Here is a 13,847-nt window from a genome sequence, read left to right as displayed (position 1 = left end):
TTTTCTTATCAAATCGACATAAAGCCAGATCGTCACATTGGCCGCTCTTCTCTCTAAAACGGTTACATTTATCGTCTGCAAAGCTATGTCGCGTGCTGTGGTATGCGGAGACAATATAGGCACCATAGTAGAATACAGAAGAAGCTTCTAAGTTGATGTAATAGCCAGTAAGAAGTAGCACGATAACGTTTTAGATATCGATTATTGACTTTTTAGCTGGCTTTGGGGCCTTGGACATGAGCTAGGGCCTTAAGATCTTGCATCAAAGGAGGACTAGCAACTGCGTTGCACGGGAGAATGTGAAAAGTGTTCATATATAGTAAAAACCTGAGATATCCGTCCGTTTTCGTCATTTGTTATCGAATCGACTTAAAGCCAGATCGTCACACTGGCCGCTCTTCTCTCTGAAACGGTTACATTTATCGTCTGCAAAGCTATGTCGAGTGCTGCGGTATGCAGAGATACTAAAAGCACCATAGTAGAACACAGAAGAAGCTTCTAAGTTGATGTAATAGCCAGTAAGATGTAGTACAATTCAAGTTTTAGTTATCGATTATTGACTATTTAGCCGTCTTTCGTGCCTTGGACATATGCTGTGACATTAAGATTTGCGCATGAATGGAGGACTAGCAGCAGCGTTGCACAGGCGAGAATGTGAAAAGTGTTCATATATAGTAAAAACCTGAGAAATCCGTCCGTTTTCCTCATCTGTTATTAAATCGACTTAAAGCCAGAACGGTACATTGGCCGCTATTCTCTCTGTAACGGTTACATTTATCGTCTGCAAAGCTATGTCGCGTGCTGTGGTATACGGAGACAATATAGGCACCATAGTAGAATACAGAAGAAGCTTCTAAGTTGATGTAATAGCCAGTAAGAAGTAGCACGATAACGTTTTAGCTATCGATTATTGACTTTTTAGCTGGCTTTGGGGCCTTCAACATGAGCTACGGCATTAAAATTTTGCATCAAAGGAGGACTAGCGGCTGCGTTGCACGGGAGAATGTGAAAAGTGTTCATATGTAGTAAAAACCTGAGAAATCCGTCCGTTTTCGTCATTTCTTATGAAATCGACTTAAAGCCAGAACGTTACATTGGCCGCTCTTCTCTCTGAAACGGTACCATTTATCTCCTGCAAAGCTATGTCGCGTGCTGCGGTATGCCGAGACACTAACTGCACCATAGTAGAACACAGAAGAAGCTTCTAAGTTGATAACACTGCCAGTAAGAAGTAGTACAATAACGTTTTAGATATCGATTATTAACTTTTTAGCTGGCTTTGGGGCCTTGAACATGAGCTACGGCCTTAAGATTTTGCATCAAAGGAGGACTAGCAGCTGCGTTGCACGGGAGAATGTGAAAAGTGTTCATATGTTGTAAAAACCTGAGAAATCCGTCCATTTTCGTCATTTCTTATCAAATCGACTTAAAGCCAGGACGTCACATTGGTCGCTCTTCTCTCTGAAACGGTTACATTTATCGTCTGCAAAGCTATATCACGTGCTGCGGTATGCAGAGACACTAACAGTACCATAGTAGAACACTGATGAAACTTCTAAGTTGATGTAATAGGCAGTAAGAAGTAGTGCAATAACGTTTTAATTATCGATTATTGACTTTTTAGCTGGCTTTGGGATCTTGGACATGAGCTAGGACCTTAAGACTTTGCATCAAAGGAGGACTAGCAGCTGCGTTGCACGGGAGAATGTGAAAAGTGTTCATATTTTCTAAAAACCTGAGAAATCCGTCCATTTTCGTCATTTCTTATCAAATCAAATTAAAGCCAGAACGTTACATTGGCCGCCCTTCTCTGTGAAACGGTACCATTTATCGCCTGCAAAGCTATGTCGCGTGCCGCGGTATGCCGAGACACTAACAGCACCATAGTAAAACAGAAGAAGCTTCTAAGTTGATGTAATTGCCAGTAAGAAGTAGTACAATAACGTTTTAGATATCGATTATTGACTTTTTAGCTGGCATTGGGGCCTTGGACATGAGCTAGGACCTTAAAATTTTCATCAAAGGAGGACTAGATGCTCCGTTGCACGGGAGAATGTGAAAAGTATTCATATCCAGTACAAACCTGAGAAATCCGTCCATTTTCGTCATTTGTTATCAAATCGACTTAAAGCCAGGACGTCACATTGGACGCTCTTCTCTCTGAAAAGGTTACATTACTCGTCTACAGATCTATGTCGCGTGCTGCGGTATGCGGAGACACTAACAGCACCATAGTAGAACACAGATGAAATTTCTAAGTTGATGTAATAGCCAGTAAGAAATAGCACAATAACGTTTTAGATATCGATTATTGACTTTTTAGCTGGCTTTGGGGACTTGGACATGAGCTAGGACCTTAAGATTTTGCATCAAAGGAGGACTAGCAGCTGCGTTGCACGGGAGAATGTGAAAAGTGTTCATATGTAGTAAAAACATGAGAAATCCGTCCGTTTTCGTCATTTCTTATCAAATCGACGTAAAGCCAGATCGTCACATTGGTCGCTCTTCTCTCTGAAACGGTTACATTTATCGTCTGCAAAGCTATGTCGCGTGCTGCGGCATGCGGAGACACCAACAGCACCATAGTAGAACACTGGTGAAACTTCTAAGTCGATGTAATAGCCAGTAAGAAGTAGTACAATAACGTTTTAGATATCGATTATTGACTTTTTAGCTGGCATTGGGGTCTTGAACATGAGCTAGGACCTTAAGACCTTTCATCAAAGGAGGACTAGCAGCTGCGTTGCAAGGGAGAATGTGAAAAAAGTTCATATGTAGTAAAAACCTGAGAAATCCGTCCGTTTTCGTCATTTCTTATCAAATCGACTTAAAGCCAGATCGTCACATTGGTCGCTCTTCTCTCTGAAACGGTAACATTTATCGTCTACAAAGCTATGTCGCGTGCTGCGGTATGCCGAGACACTAACGGCACCATAGTAGAACACAGAAGAAGCTCCTAAGTTGTAGTAATTGCCAGTAAGAAGTAGTGCAATAACGTTTTAGATATCGATTATTGACTTTTTAGCTGGCTTTTGGGCATTGGACATGAGCTAGGACCTTAAGACTTTGCATCAAAGGAGGACTAGCAACTGCGTTGCACGGGAGAATGTGAAAAGTGTTCATATGTAGTAAAAACATGAGAAATCCGTCCGTTTTCGTCTTTTCTTATAAAATCGACTTAAAACCAGATCGTCACATTGGTCGCTCTTTTCTCTGAAACGGTTACATTTATCGTCTGCAAAGCTATGTCGCGTGCTGCGGTATGCGGAGACACTAACAGCACCATAGTAGAACATTGATGAAACTTCTAACTTGATGTAATTGCCAGTAAGAAGTAGTACAATAACGTTTTAGATATCGACTATAGACTTTTTACCTGGCTTTGGGGTTTTGGACATGAGCTAGGAACTTAAGACTTTGCATCAGTTGAGGACTAGCAGCTGCGTTGAACGGGAGAATGTGATAAGTGTTCATATGTATTAAAAACCTGAGAAATCCGTCCGTTTTCGTCATTTCTCATGAAATCAACTTAAAGCCAGATCGTCACATTGGTCACTCTTCTCTCTGAAACGGTTACATTTATCGTATGTAAAGCTATGTCACGTGCTGCGGTATGCGGAGACACTAACAGCACCATAGAAGAACACAGATGAAACTTCTAAGTTGATGTAATAGCCAGTAAGAAGTAATACAATAACGTTTTAGATTTCGATTATTGACTTTTTAGCTGGCTTTGGTGTCTAGGACATGAGCTAGGACCTTAAGACTTTGCATCAAAGGAGGACTAGCAGCTGCGTTGCACGGGAGAATGTGAAAAGTGTTCATATGTAGTAAAAACATGAGAAATCCGTCCGTTTTCGTCATTTCTTATCAAATCGACTGAAAGCCAGATCGTCACATTGGTCGCTCTTCTCTCTGAAACGGTTACATTTTTCGTCTGCAAAGCTATGTCGCGTGCTGCGGTATGCGGAGACACTAACAGCACCATAGTAGAAAACAGATGAAACTTCTACGTTGATGTAATTGATAGTAAGAAGTAGTACAATAAAGTTATAGATACTGATTATTGACTTTTTAGCTGGCTTTGGGGTATTGGACATGAGCTAGGACCTTATGATTTTGCATCAAAAGAGAACTAGAAGCTGCGTTGCACGGGAGAATGTGAAAAGTGTTCATATGTAGTAAAAACCTGAGACATCCGTCCGTTTTCGTCATTTTTCTTATCAAATCGACTTAAAGCCAGATCGTCACATTGGTCGCTCTTCTCTCTGAAACGGTTACATTTATGGTCTGCAAAGCTATGTCGCGTGCTGCGGTATGCGGAGACACTAACAGCACCATAGTAGAAAACAGATGAAACTTCTAAGTTGATGTAATAGCCAGTAAGAAGTAGTACAATAACGTTATCGATACCGATTATTGACTTTTTAGCTGGCTTTGGGGTCTTGGACATGAGCTCGGACCTTAAGACATTGCATCAAAGGAAGACTAGCAGCTGCGTTGCACGGGAGAATGTGAAAGTGTTCATGTGTAGTAAAAACCTGAGAAATCCGTCCGTTTTCGTCATTTCTTATCAAATCGACTTAAAGCCAGATCGTCACATTGGTCGCTCTTCTCTCTGAAACGGTTACATTTGTTACATTTATCGTCTGAAAGCTATGTCGCGTGCTGCGGTATGCGGAGAGTCTAACAGCACCATAGTAGAAAACAGATGAAACTTCTAAGTTGATGTAACAGCCAGTAAGAAGTAGTACAATAACGTTTTATATTTCGATTATTGAATTTTTAGCTGGCTTTGGTGCCTCGGACGTGAGCTAGGACCTTAAGATTTTGCACCAAGGAAGAACTAGCAGCTGCGTTGCACGGGAGAATGTGAACAGTGTTCATATGTAGTAAAAACATGAGACATCCGTCCGTTTTCGTCATTTCTTATCAAATCGACTTAAAGCCAGATCGTCACATTGGTCGCTCTTCTCTCTGAAACGGTTACATTTATCGTCTGCAAAGCTATGTCGCGTGCTGCGGTATGCGGAGACACTAACAGCACCATAGTAGAAGACTGATGAAACTGGCCTTGGACTTGAGCTAGTACCTTAAGATTTTGCATCAATGGAGAACTAGCAGCTGCGTTGCACGGGAGAATGTGAAAAGTGTTCATATGTAGTAAAAACATGAGAAATCCGTCCGTTTTCGTCATTTCTTATCAAATCGACTTAAAGCCAGATCGTCACATTGGTCGCTCTTCTCTCTGAAACGGTTACATTTATCGTCTGCAAAGCTATGTCGCGTGCTGCGGCATGCGGAGACACTAACAGCACCATAGTAGAACACTGATGAAACTTCTAAGTTGATGTAATAGCCAGTAAGAAGGAGTACAATAACGTTTTAGATATCGATTATTGAATTTTTAGCTGGCATTGGGGTGTTGAACATGAGCTAGGACCTTCAGACATTTCATCAAAGGAGGACTAGCAGGTGCGTTGCACGGGAGAATGTGAAAAGTGTTCATATGTAGTAAAAACCTGAGAAATCCGTCCGTTTTCGTCATTTCTTATCAAATCGACTTAAAGCCAGATCGTCACATTGGTCGCTCTTCTCTCTGAAACGGTTACATTTATCGTCTGCAAAGCTATGTCGCGTGCTGCGGTATGCGGAGACAGTAACAGCACCATAGTAGAACACTGATGAAACTTCTAAGTTGATGTAATAGCCAGTAAGAAGTAGTACAATAACGTTTTAGATATCGATTATTGACTTTTTAGCTGGCTTTGGGGTCTTGGACATGAGCTAGGACCTTAAGACATTGCATCGAAGGAGGCTAGCAGCTGCGTTGCACGGGAGAATGTGAAAAGTGTTCATGTGTAGTAAAAACCTGAGAAATCCGTCCGTTTTTGTCATTTCTTATCAAATCGACTTAAAGCCAGATCGTCACATTGGTCGCTCTTCTCTCTGAAACGGTTACATTTGTTACATTTATCGTCTGCAAAGCTATGTTGCGTGCTGCGGTATGCGGAGAGACAAACAGCACCATAGTAGAACACTGATGAAACTTCTAAGTTGATGTAATAGCCAGTAAGAAGTAGTACAATAACGTTTTAGATTTCGAATATTGACTTTTTAGCTGGCTTTGGGGCCTTGGACTTGAGCTAGTACCTTCAGATTTTGCATCAATGGAGAACTAGCAGCTGCGTTGCACGGGAGAATGTGAAAAGTGTTCATATGTAGTAAAAACATGAGAAATCCGTCCGTTTTCGTCATTTGTTATCAAGTCGACTTAAAGCCAGATCGTCACATTGGTCGCTCTTCTCTCTGAAACGGTTACATTTATCGTCTGCAAAGCTATGTCGCGTGCTGCGGCATGCGGAGACACTAACAGCACCATAGTAGAACACTGATGAAACTTCTAAGTTGATGTAATAGCCAGTAAGAAGGAGTACAATAACGTTTTAGATATCGATTATTGACTTTTTAGCTGGCATTGGGGTCTTGAACATGAGCTAGGACCTTCAGACATTTCATCAAAGGAGGACTAGCAGGTGCGTTGCACGGGAGAATGTGAAAAGTGTTCATATGTAGTAAAAACCTGAGAAATCCGTCCGTTTTCGTCATTTCTTATCAAATCGACTTAAAGCCAGAACGTCACATTGGCCGCTCTTCTCTCTGAAACGGTAACATTTATCGCCTACAAAGCTATGTCGCGTGCTGCGGTATGCCGAGACACTAACAGCACCATAGTAGAACACAGAAGAAGCTTCTAAGTTGTAGTAATTGCCAGTAAGAAGTAGTGCAATAACGTTTTAGATATCGATTATGACTTTTTAGCTAGCTTTGGGGCCTTGGACATGAGCTAGGGCCTTAAGATTTTGCATCAAAGGAGGACTAGCAGCTGCGTTGCACGGGAGAATGTGAAAAGTGTTCATATGTAGTAAAAACCTGAGTAATCCTTCAGTTGTCGTCAGTTCTTATCAAAACGACTTAAAGCCAGATCGTCTCATTGGTCACTCTTCTCTCTGAAACGGTTACATTTATCGTCTGTAAAGCTATGTCACATGCTGCGGTATGCGGAGACACTAACAGCACCATAGTAGAAAACAGATGAAACTTCTAAGTTGATGTAATTGCCAGTAAGAAGTAGTACAATAACGTTATAGATACCGATTATTGACTTTTTAGCTGGCTTTGGGGTATTGGACATGAGGTAGGACCTTAAGATTTTGCATCAAAAGAGAACTAGCAGCTGCGTTGCACGGGAGAATGTGAAAAGTGTTCATATGTAGTAAAAACCTGAGAAATCCGTCAGTTTTCGTCATTTCTTATCGAATCGACATCAAGGCAGAACGTCACATTGGCCGCTCTTCTCTCTGAAACGGTAACATTTATCGCCTACAAAGCTATGTCGCGTGCTGCGGTATGCCGAGACACTAACAGCACCATAGTAGAACACAGAAGAAGCTTCTAAGTTGTAGTAATTGCCAGTAAGAAGTAGTGCAATAACGTTTTAGATATCGATTATGACTTTTTAGCTAGCTTTGGGGCCTTGGACATGAGCTAGGGCCTTAAGATTTTGCATCAAAGGAGGACTAGCAGCTGCGTTGCACGGGAGAATGTGAAAAGTGTTCATATGTAGTAAAAACCTGAGAAATCCTTCAGTTGTCGTCAGTTCTTATCAAAACGACTTAAAGCCAGATCGTCTCATTGGTCACTCTTCTCTCTGAAACGGTTACATTTATCGTCTGTAAAGCTATGTCACATGCTGCGGTATGCGGAGACACTAACAGCACCATAGTAGAAAACAGATGAAACTTCTAAGTTGATGTAATTGCCAGTAAGAAGTAGTACAATAACGTTATAGATACCGATTATTGACTTTTTAGCTGGCTTTGGGGTATTGGACATGAGGTAGGACCTTAAGATTTTGCATCAAAAGAGAACTAGCAGCTGCGTTGCACGGGAGAATGTGAAAAGTGTTCATATGTAGTAAAAACCTGAGAAATCCGTCAGTTTTCGTCATTTCTTATCGAATCGACATCAAGGCAGAACGTCACATTGGCCGCTCTTCTCTCTGAAACGGTTACATTTATCGTCTGCAAAGCTATGTCGCGTGCTGCGGTATGCGGAGACACTAAAAGTACCATAGTAGAACACAGATGAAACTTCTAAGTTGATGTGATAGCCAGTAAAAAGTAGTACAATAACGTTTTATATATCGATTATTGACTTTTTATTTGGCTTTGGGGCCTTGGACATGACCTCGGACCTTAAGATATTGCATCAAAAAAGGACTAGCAGCTGCGTTGCACGGGAGAATGTGAAAAGTGTTCATATGTAGTAAAAACCTGAGAAATCCGTCCGTTTTCGTCATTTCTCATCAAATCGACTTAAAGCCAGATCGTCTCATTGGTCACTCTTCTCTCTGAAACGGTTACATCTATCGTCTGTAAAGCTATGTCACATGCTGCGGTATGCGGAGACACTAACAGCACCATAGTAGAAAACAGATGAAACTTCTAAGTTGATGTAATTGCCAGTAAGAAGTAGTACAATAACGTTATAGACACCGATTATTGACTTTTTAGCTGGCTTTGGGGTCGTGGACATGAGCTAGGACCTTAAGATTTTGCATCAAAGGAGAACTAGCAGCTGCGTTGCACGGGAGAATGTGAAAAGTGTTCATGTGTAGTAAAAACCTGAGAAATCCGTCCGTTTTCGTCATTTCTTTTCAAATCGACTTAAAGCCAGATCGTCACATTGGTCGCTCTTCTCTCTGAAACGGTTACATTTATAGTCTGCAAAGCTATGTCGCGTGCTGCGGTATGCGGAGACACTAACAGCACCATAGTAGAACAATGATGAAACTTCTAAGTTGATGTAATAGCCAGTAAAAAGTAGTACAATAACGTTTTAGATATCGATTATTGACTTTTTAGCTGGCATTGGGGTCTTGGACATGAGCTAGGACCTTAAGACTTTGCATCAAAGGAGGACTAGCAGCTGCGTTGCACGGGAGAATGTGAAAAGTGTTCATATGTAGTAAAAACCTGAGAAATCCTTCAATTGTCGTCATTTCTTATCAAATCGACTTAAAGCCAGATCGTCACATTGGTCTCTCTTTTCTCTGAAACTGTTACATTTATCATCTGCAAAGCTATGTCGCGTGCTGCGGTATGCGCAGACACTAACAGCACCATAGTAGAACACAGATGAAACTTCTAAGTTGATGTAATTGCCAGTAAGAAGTAGTACAATAACGTTTTAGATATCGATTATTGACTTTTTAGCTGGCCTTGTTGTCTTGGACATGAGCTAGGACCTTAAGACATTGCATCAAAGGAGGACTAGCAGCTGCGTTGCACGGGAGAATGTGAAAAGTGTTCATATGTAGTAAAAACCTGAGAAATCCGTCAGTTTTCGTCATTTCTTATCAAATCGACTTCAAGGCAGAACGTCACATTGGCCGCTCTTCTCTCTGAAACGGTTACATTTATCGTCTGCAAAGCTATGTCGCGTGCTGCGGTATGCGGAGACACTAACAGTACCATAGTAGAACACAGATGAAACTTCTAAGTTGATGTGATAGCCAGTAAAAAGTAGTACAATAACGTTTTATATATCGATTATTGACTTTTTATTTGGCTTTGGGGCCTTGGACATGACCTAGGACCTTAAGATATTGCATCAAAAAAGGACTAGCAGCTGCGTTGCACAGGAGAATGTGAAAAGTGTTCATATGTCGTAATAACCTGAGAAATCCGTCCGTTTTCGTCATTTCTCATCAAATCGACTTAAAGCCAGATCGTCTCATTGGTCACTCTTCTCTCTGAAACGGTTACATTTATCGTCTGTAAAGCTATGTCACATGCTGCGGTATGCGGAGACACTAACAGCACCATAGTAGAAAACAGATGAAACTTCTAAGTTGATGTAATTGCCAGTAAGAAGTAGTACAATAACGTTATAGATACCGATTATTGACTTTTTAGCTGGCTTTGGGGTATTGGACATGAGCTAGGACCTTAAGATTTTGCATCAAAAGAGAACTAGCAGCTGCGTTGCACGGGAGAATGTGAAAAGTGTTCATATGTAGTAAAAACCTGAGAAATCCGTCAGTTTTCGTCATTTCTTATCAAATCGACTTCAAGGCAGAACGTCACATTGGCCGCTCTTCTCTCTGAAACGGTTACATTTATCGTCTGCAAAGCTATGTCGCGTGCTGCGGTATGCGGAGACACTAACAGTACCATAGTAGAACACAGATGAAACTTCTAAGTTGATGTGATAGCCAGTAAAAAGTAGTACAATAACGTTTTATATATCGATTATTGACTTTTTATTTGGCTTTGGGGCCTTGGACATGACCTAGGACCTTAATATATTGCATCAAAAAAGGACTAGCAGCTGCGTTGCACGGGAGAATGTGAAAAGTGTTCATATGTAGTAAAAACCTGAGAAATCCGTCCGTTTTCGTCATTTCTCATCAAATCGACTTAAAGCCAGATCGTCTCATTGGTCACTCTTCTCTCTGAAACGGTTACATTTATCGTCTGTAAAGCTATGTCACATGCTGCGGTATGCGGAGACACTAACAGCACCATAGTAGAACAATGATGAAACTTCAAAGTTGATGTAATAGCCAGTAAAAAGTAGTACAATAACGTTTTAGATATCGATTATTGACTTTTTAGCTGGCATTGGGGTCTTGGACATGAGCTAGGACCTTAAGATTTTACATCAAAGGAGAACTAGCAGCTGCGTTGCACGGGAGAATGTGAAAAGTGTTCATGTGTAGTAAAATCCTGAGAAATCCGTCCGTTTTCGTCATTTCTTATCAAATCGACTTAAAGCCAGATCGTCACATTGGTCGCTATTCTCTCTGAAACGGTTACATTTATCGTCTGCAAAGCTATGTCGCGTGCTGCGATATGCGGAGACACTAACAGCACCATAGTAGAACACTGATGAAACTTCTAAGTTGATGTAATAGCCAGTAAGAAGTAGTACAATAACGTTTTAGATATCGATTATTGACTTTTTAGCTGGCTTTGGGGCCTTGGACATGAGCTAGGACCTTAAGATTTTACATCAAAGGAGAACTAGCAGCTGCGTTGCACGGGAGAAAGTGAAAAGTGTTCATATGTAGTAAAAACCTGAGAAATCCGTCCGTTTTCGTCATTTCTTATCAAATCGACTTAAAGCCAGATCGTCATATTGCTCGCTCTTCTCTCTGAAACGGTTACATTTATCGTCTGCAAAGCTATGTCGCGTGCTGCGGTATGCGGAGACACTAACAGCACCATAGTAGAACACTGATGAAACTTCTAAGTTGATGTATTAGCCAGTAAGAAGTAGTACAATAACGTTTTAGATATCGATTATTGACTTTTTAGCTGGCTTTGGGGTCTTGGTCATGAGCTAGGACCTTAAGACATTGTATCAAAGGAGGGCTAGCAGCTGCGTTGCACGGGAGAATGTGAAAAGTGTTCATGTGTAGTAAAAACCTGAGAAATCCGTCCGTTTTCGTCATTTCTGATCAAATCGACTTAAAGCCAGATCGTCACATTGGTCGCTCTTCTCTCTGAAACGGTTACATTTATCGTCTGCAAAGCTATGTCGCGTGCTGCGATATGCGGAGACACTAACAGCACCATAGTAGAACACTGATGAAACTTCTAAGTTGATGTAATAGCCAGTAAGAAGTAGTACAATAACGTTTTAGATATCGATTATTGACTTTTTAGCTGGCTTTGGGGCCTTGGACATGAGCTAGGACCTTAAGATTTTACATCAAAGGAGAACTAGCAGCTGCGTTGCAAGGGAGAAAGTGAAAAGTGTTCATATGTAGTAAAAACCTGAGAAATCCGTCCGTTTTCGTCATTTCTTATCAAATCGACTTAAAGCCAGATCGTCATATTGCTCGCTCTTCTCTCTGAAACGGTTACATTTATCGTCTGCAAAGCTATGTCGCGTGCTGCGGTATGCGGAGACACTAACAGCACCATAGTAGAACACTGATGAAACTTCTAAGTTGATGTATTAGCCAGTAAGAAGTAGTACAATAACGTTTTAGATATCGATTATTGACTTTTTAGCTGGCTTTGGGGTCTTGGACATGAGCTAGGACCTTAAGACATTGCATCAAAGGAGGGCTAGCAGCTGCGTTGCACGGGAGAATGTGAAGAGTGTTCATGTGTAGTAAAAACCTGAGAAATCCGTCCGTTTTCGTCATTTGTTATCGAATCGACTTAATGTCAGATCGTCTCATTGGCCGCTCATATCTCTGAAACGGTTACATTTATCGTCTGCAAAGCTATGGCGCGTCCTGCGGTATGCGGAGACACTAAAAGCACCATAGTAGAACACAGATGAAGCTTATAAGTTGATGTAATAGCCAGTAAGAAGTAGTACAATTCAAGTTTTTGTTACCGATTACTGACTTTTTACCCTTCTTTGGTGCTTGGACATGAGCTAGAACCTCAAGATTTTGCATGAAGGGAAGTCTAGTGGCCGCGTTACAGGGGAGAATGTGAAAAGTGTTCATATGTAGCAAAAAACTGAAAAATTTGTCCGTTTTCGTCATTTGTTATCGTATCGAATTAAAGCCATATCGTCAAATTAGCCGCACTTCTCTCATAAACGGTTACATTTATCGTCTGCAAAGCTATGTTGCGTCCTGGGGTATGCGGCGACACTACAAGCACCATAGTAGAACACAGATGAAGCTTCTAAGTTGATGTAATAGACAGTAAGAAGTCATACAATGCAAGTTTTAGTTATCGATTATTGACTTTTTAGACGGCTTTGGTGCCCTGGATATGGGCTACGTCTATACGATTTTGCAGGAAAGGAGGACTAGCAGCCGCGTTTCACGGGCGAATGTGAAAAGTGTTTATATGTAGTAAAAACCTGTGAAATCCGTCTGTTTTCGTCATTTGTTATCGAATCGACTTAAAGCCACATCGTCACATTGGCCGGTCTTCTCTCTGAAACGGTTGCATTTATTGTCTGCAAAGCTCTGTCGCGTGCTGCGGTATACGGAGTCACTAAAAGCACCATAGTAGAACACAGATAAAGCTTCTAAGTTGATATAATAGCCAGTAAGAAGTAGTACAATTCAAGATTTAGTTATCGATTATTGACTTTTTAGCCGGTTATGGTGCCTTTGACATCAGGTAGCACTATACGATTTTGCATGAAAGGAGGACTAGCAGCCGCGTTGCACGAGCGAATGTGAAAAGTGTTCATATGTAGTAAAAACCTGAGAAATCCGTCCGTTTTCGTCATTTGTTATCGAATCGACTTAAAGCCAGATCGATACATTGGGCGCTGTTCTCTCTGAAACGGTTACATTTATCGTCTGCAAAGCAATGTCTCGTGTTTCGGTATCCGGAGATACTAATAGCACCATAGTAGAACACAGATGAAACTAATAAGTTGATGTAATAGCCAGTAAGAAGTAGTACAATAACGTTTTAGATATCGATTATTGACTTTTTAGCAGGCTTTGGTGCCTTGGACATTTGCTAGGACCTTTGGATTTTGCATAAAAGGAGGACTAGCAGCCGCGGTCCTCGGGCGAAAAAGTGTTCATATGTAGTAAGAAACTGAGAAATCCGTCCGTTTTCGTCATTTGTTATCGAATCGACTTAACACCAGATCGTCTTTTGGCCGCTCTTCTCTCTGAAACGGCTACATTTATCGTCTGCAAAGATATGTCGCGTGCTGTGGTATGCAGCGACACTAAAAGCACCATAGAAGAATACAGATCAAACTTCTAAGTTTATGTAATAGCCAGTAAGAAATAGTAGAATTGAAGTTTTAGCTATCGATTATTGACTTTTTACCCTTCTTTG

This window comes from Schistocerca gregaria, unplaced genomic scaffold (genome assembly GCF_023897955.1).
Source record: "Schistocerca gregaria isolate iqSchGreg1 unplaced genomic scaffold, iqSchGreg1.2 ptg000313l, whole genome shotgun sequence".
Taxonomy (NCBI): Eukaryota; Metazoa; Arthropoda; class Insecta; order Orthoptera; family Acrididae; genus Schistocerca; species Schistocerca gregaria.
The sequence above is the reverse complement of the archived record's forward strand: the minus strand, read 5'-3'. Positions refer to the sequence as shown.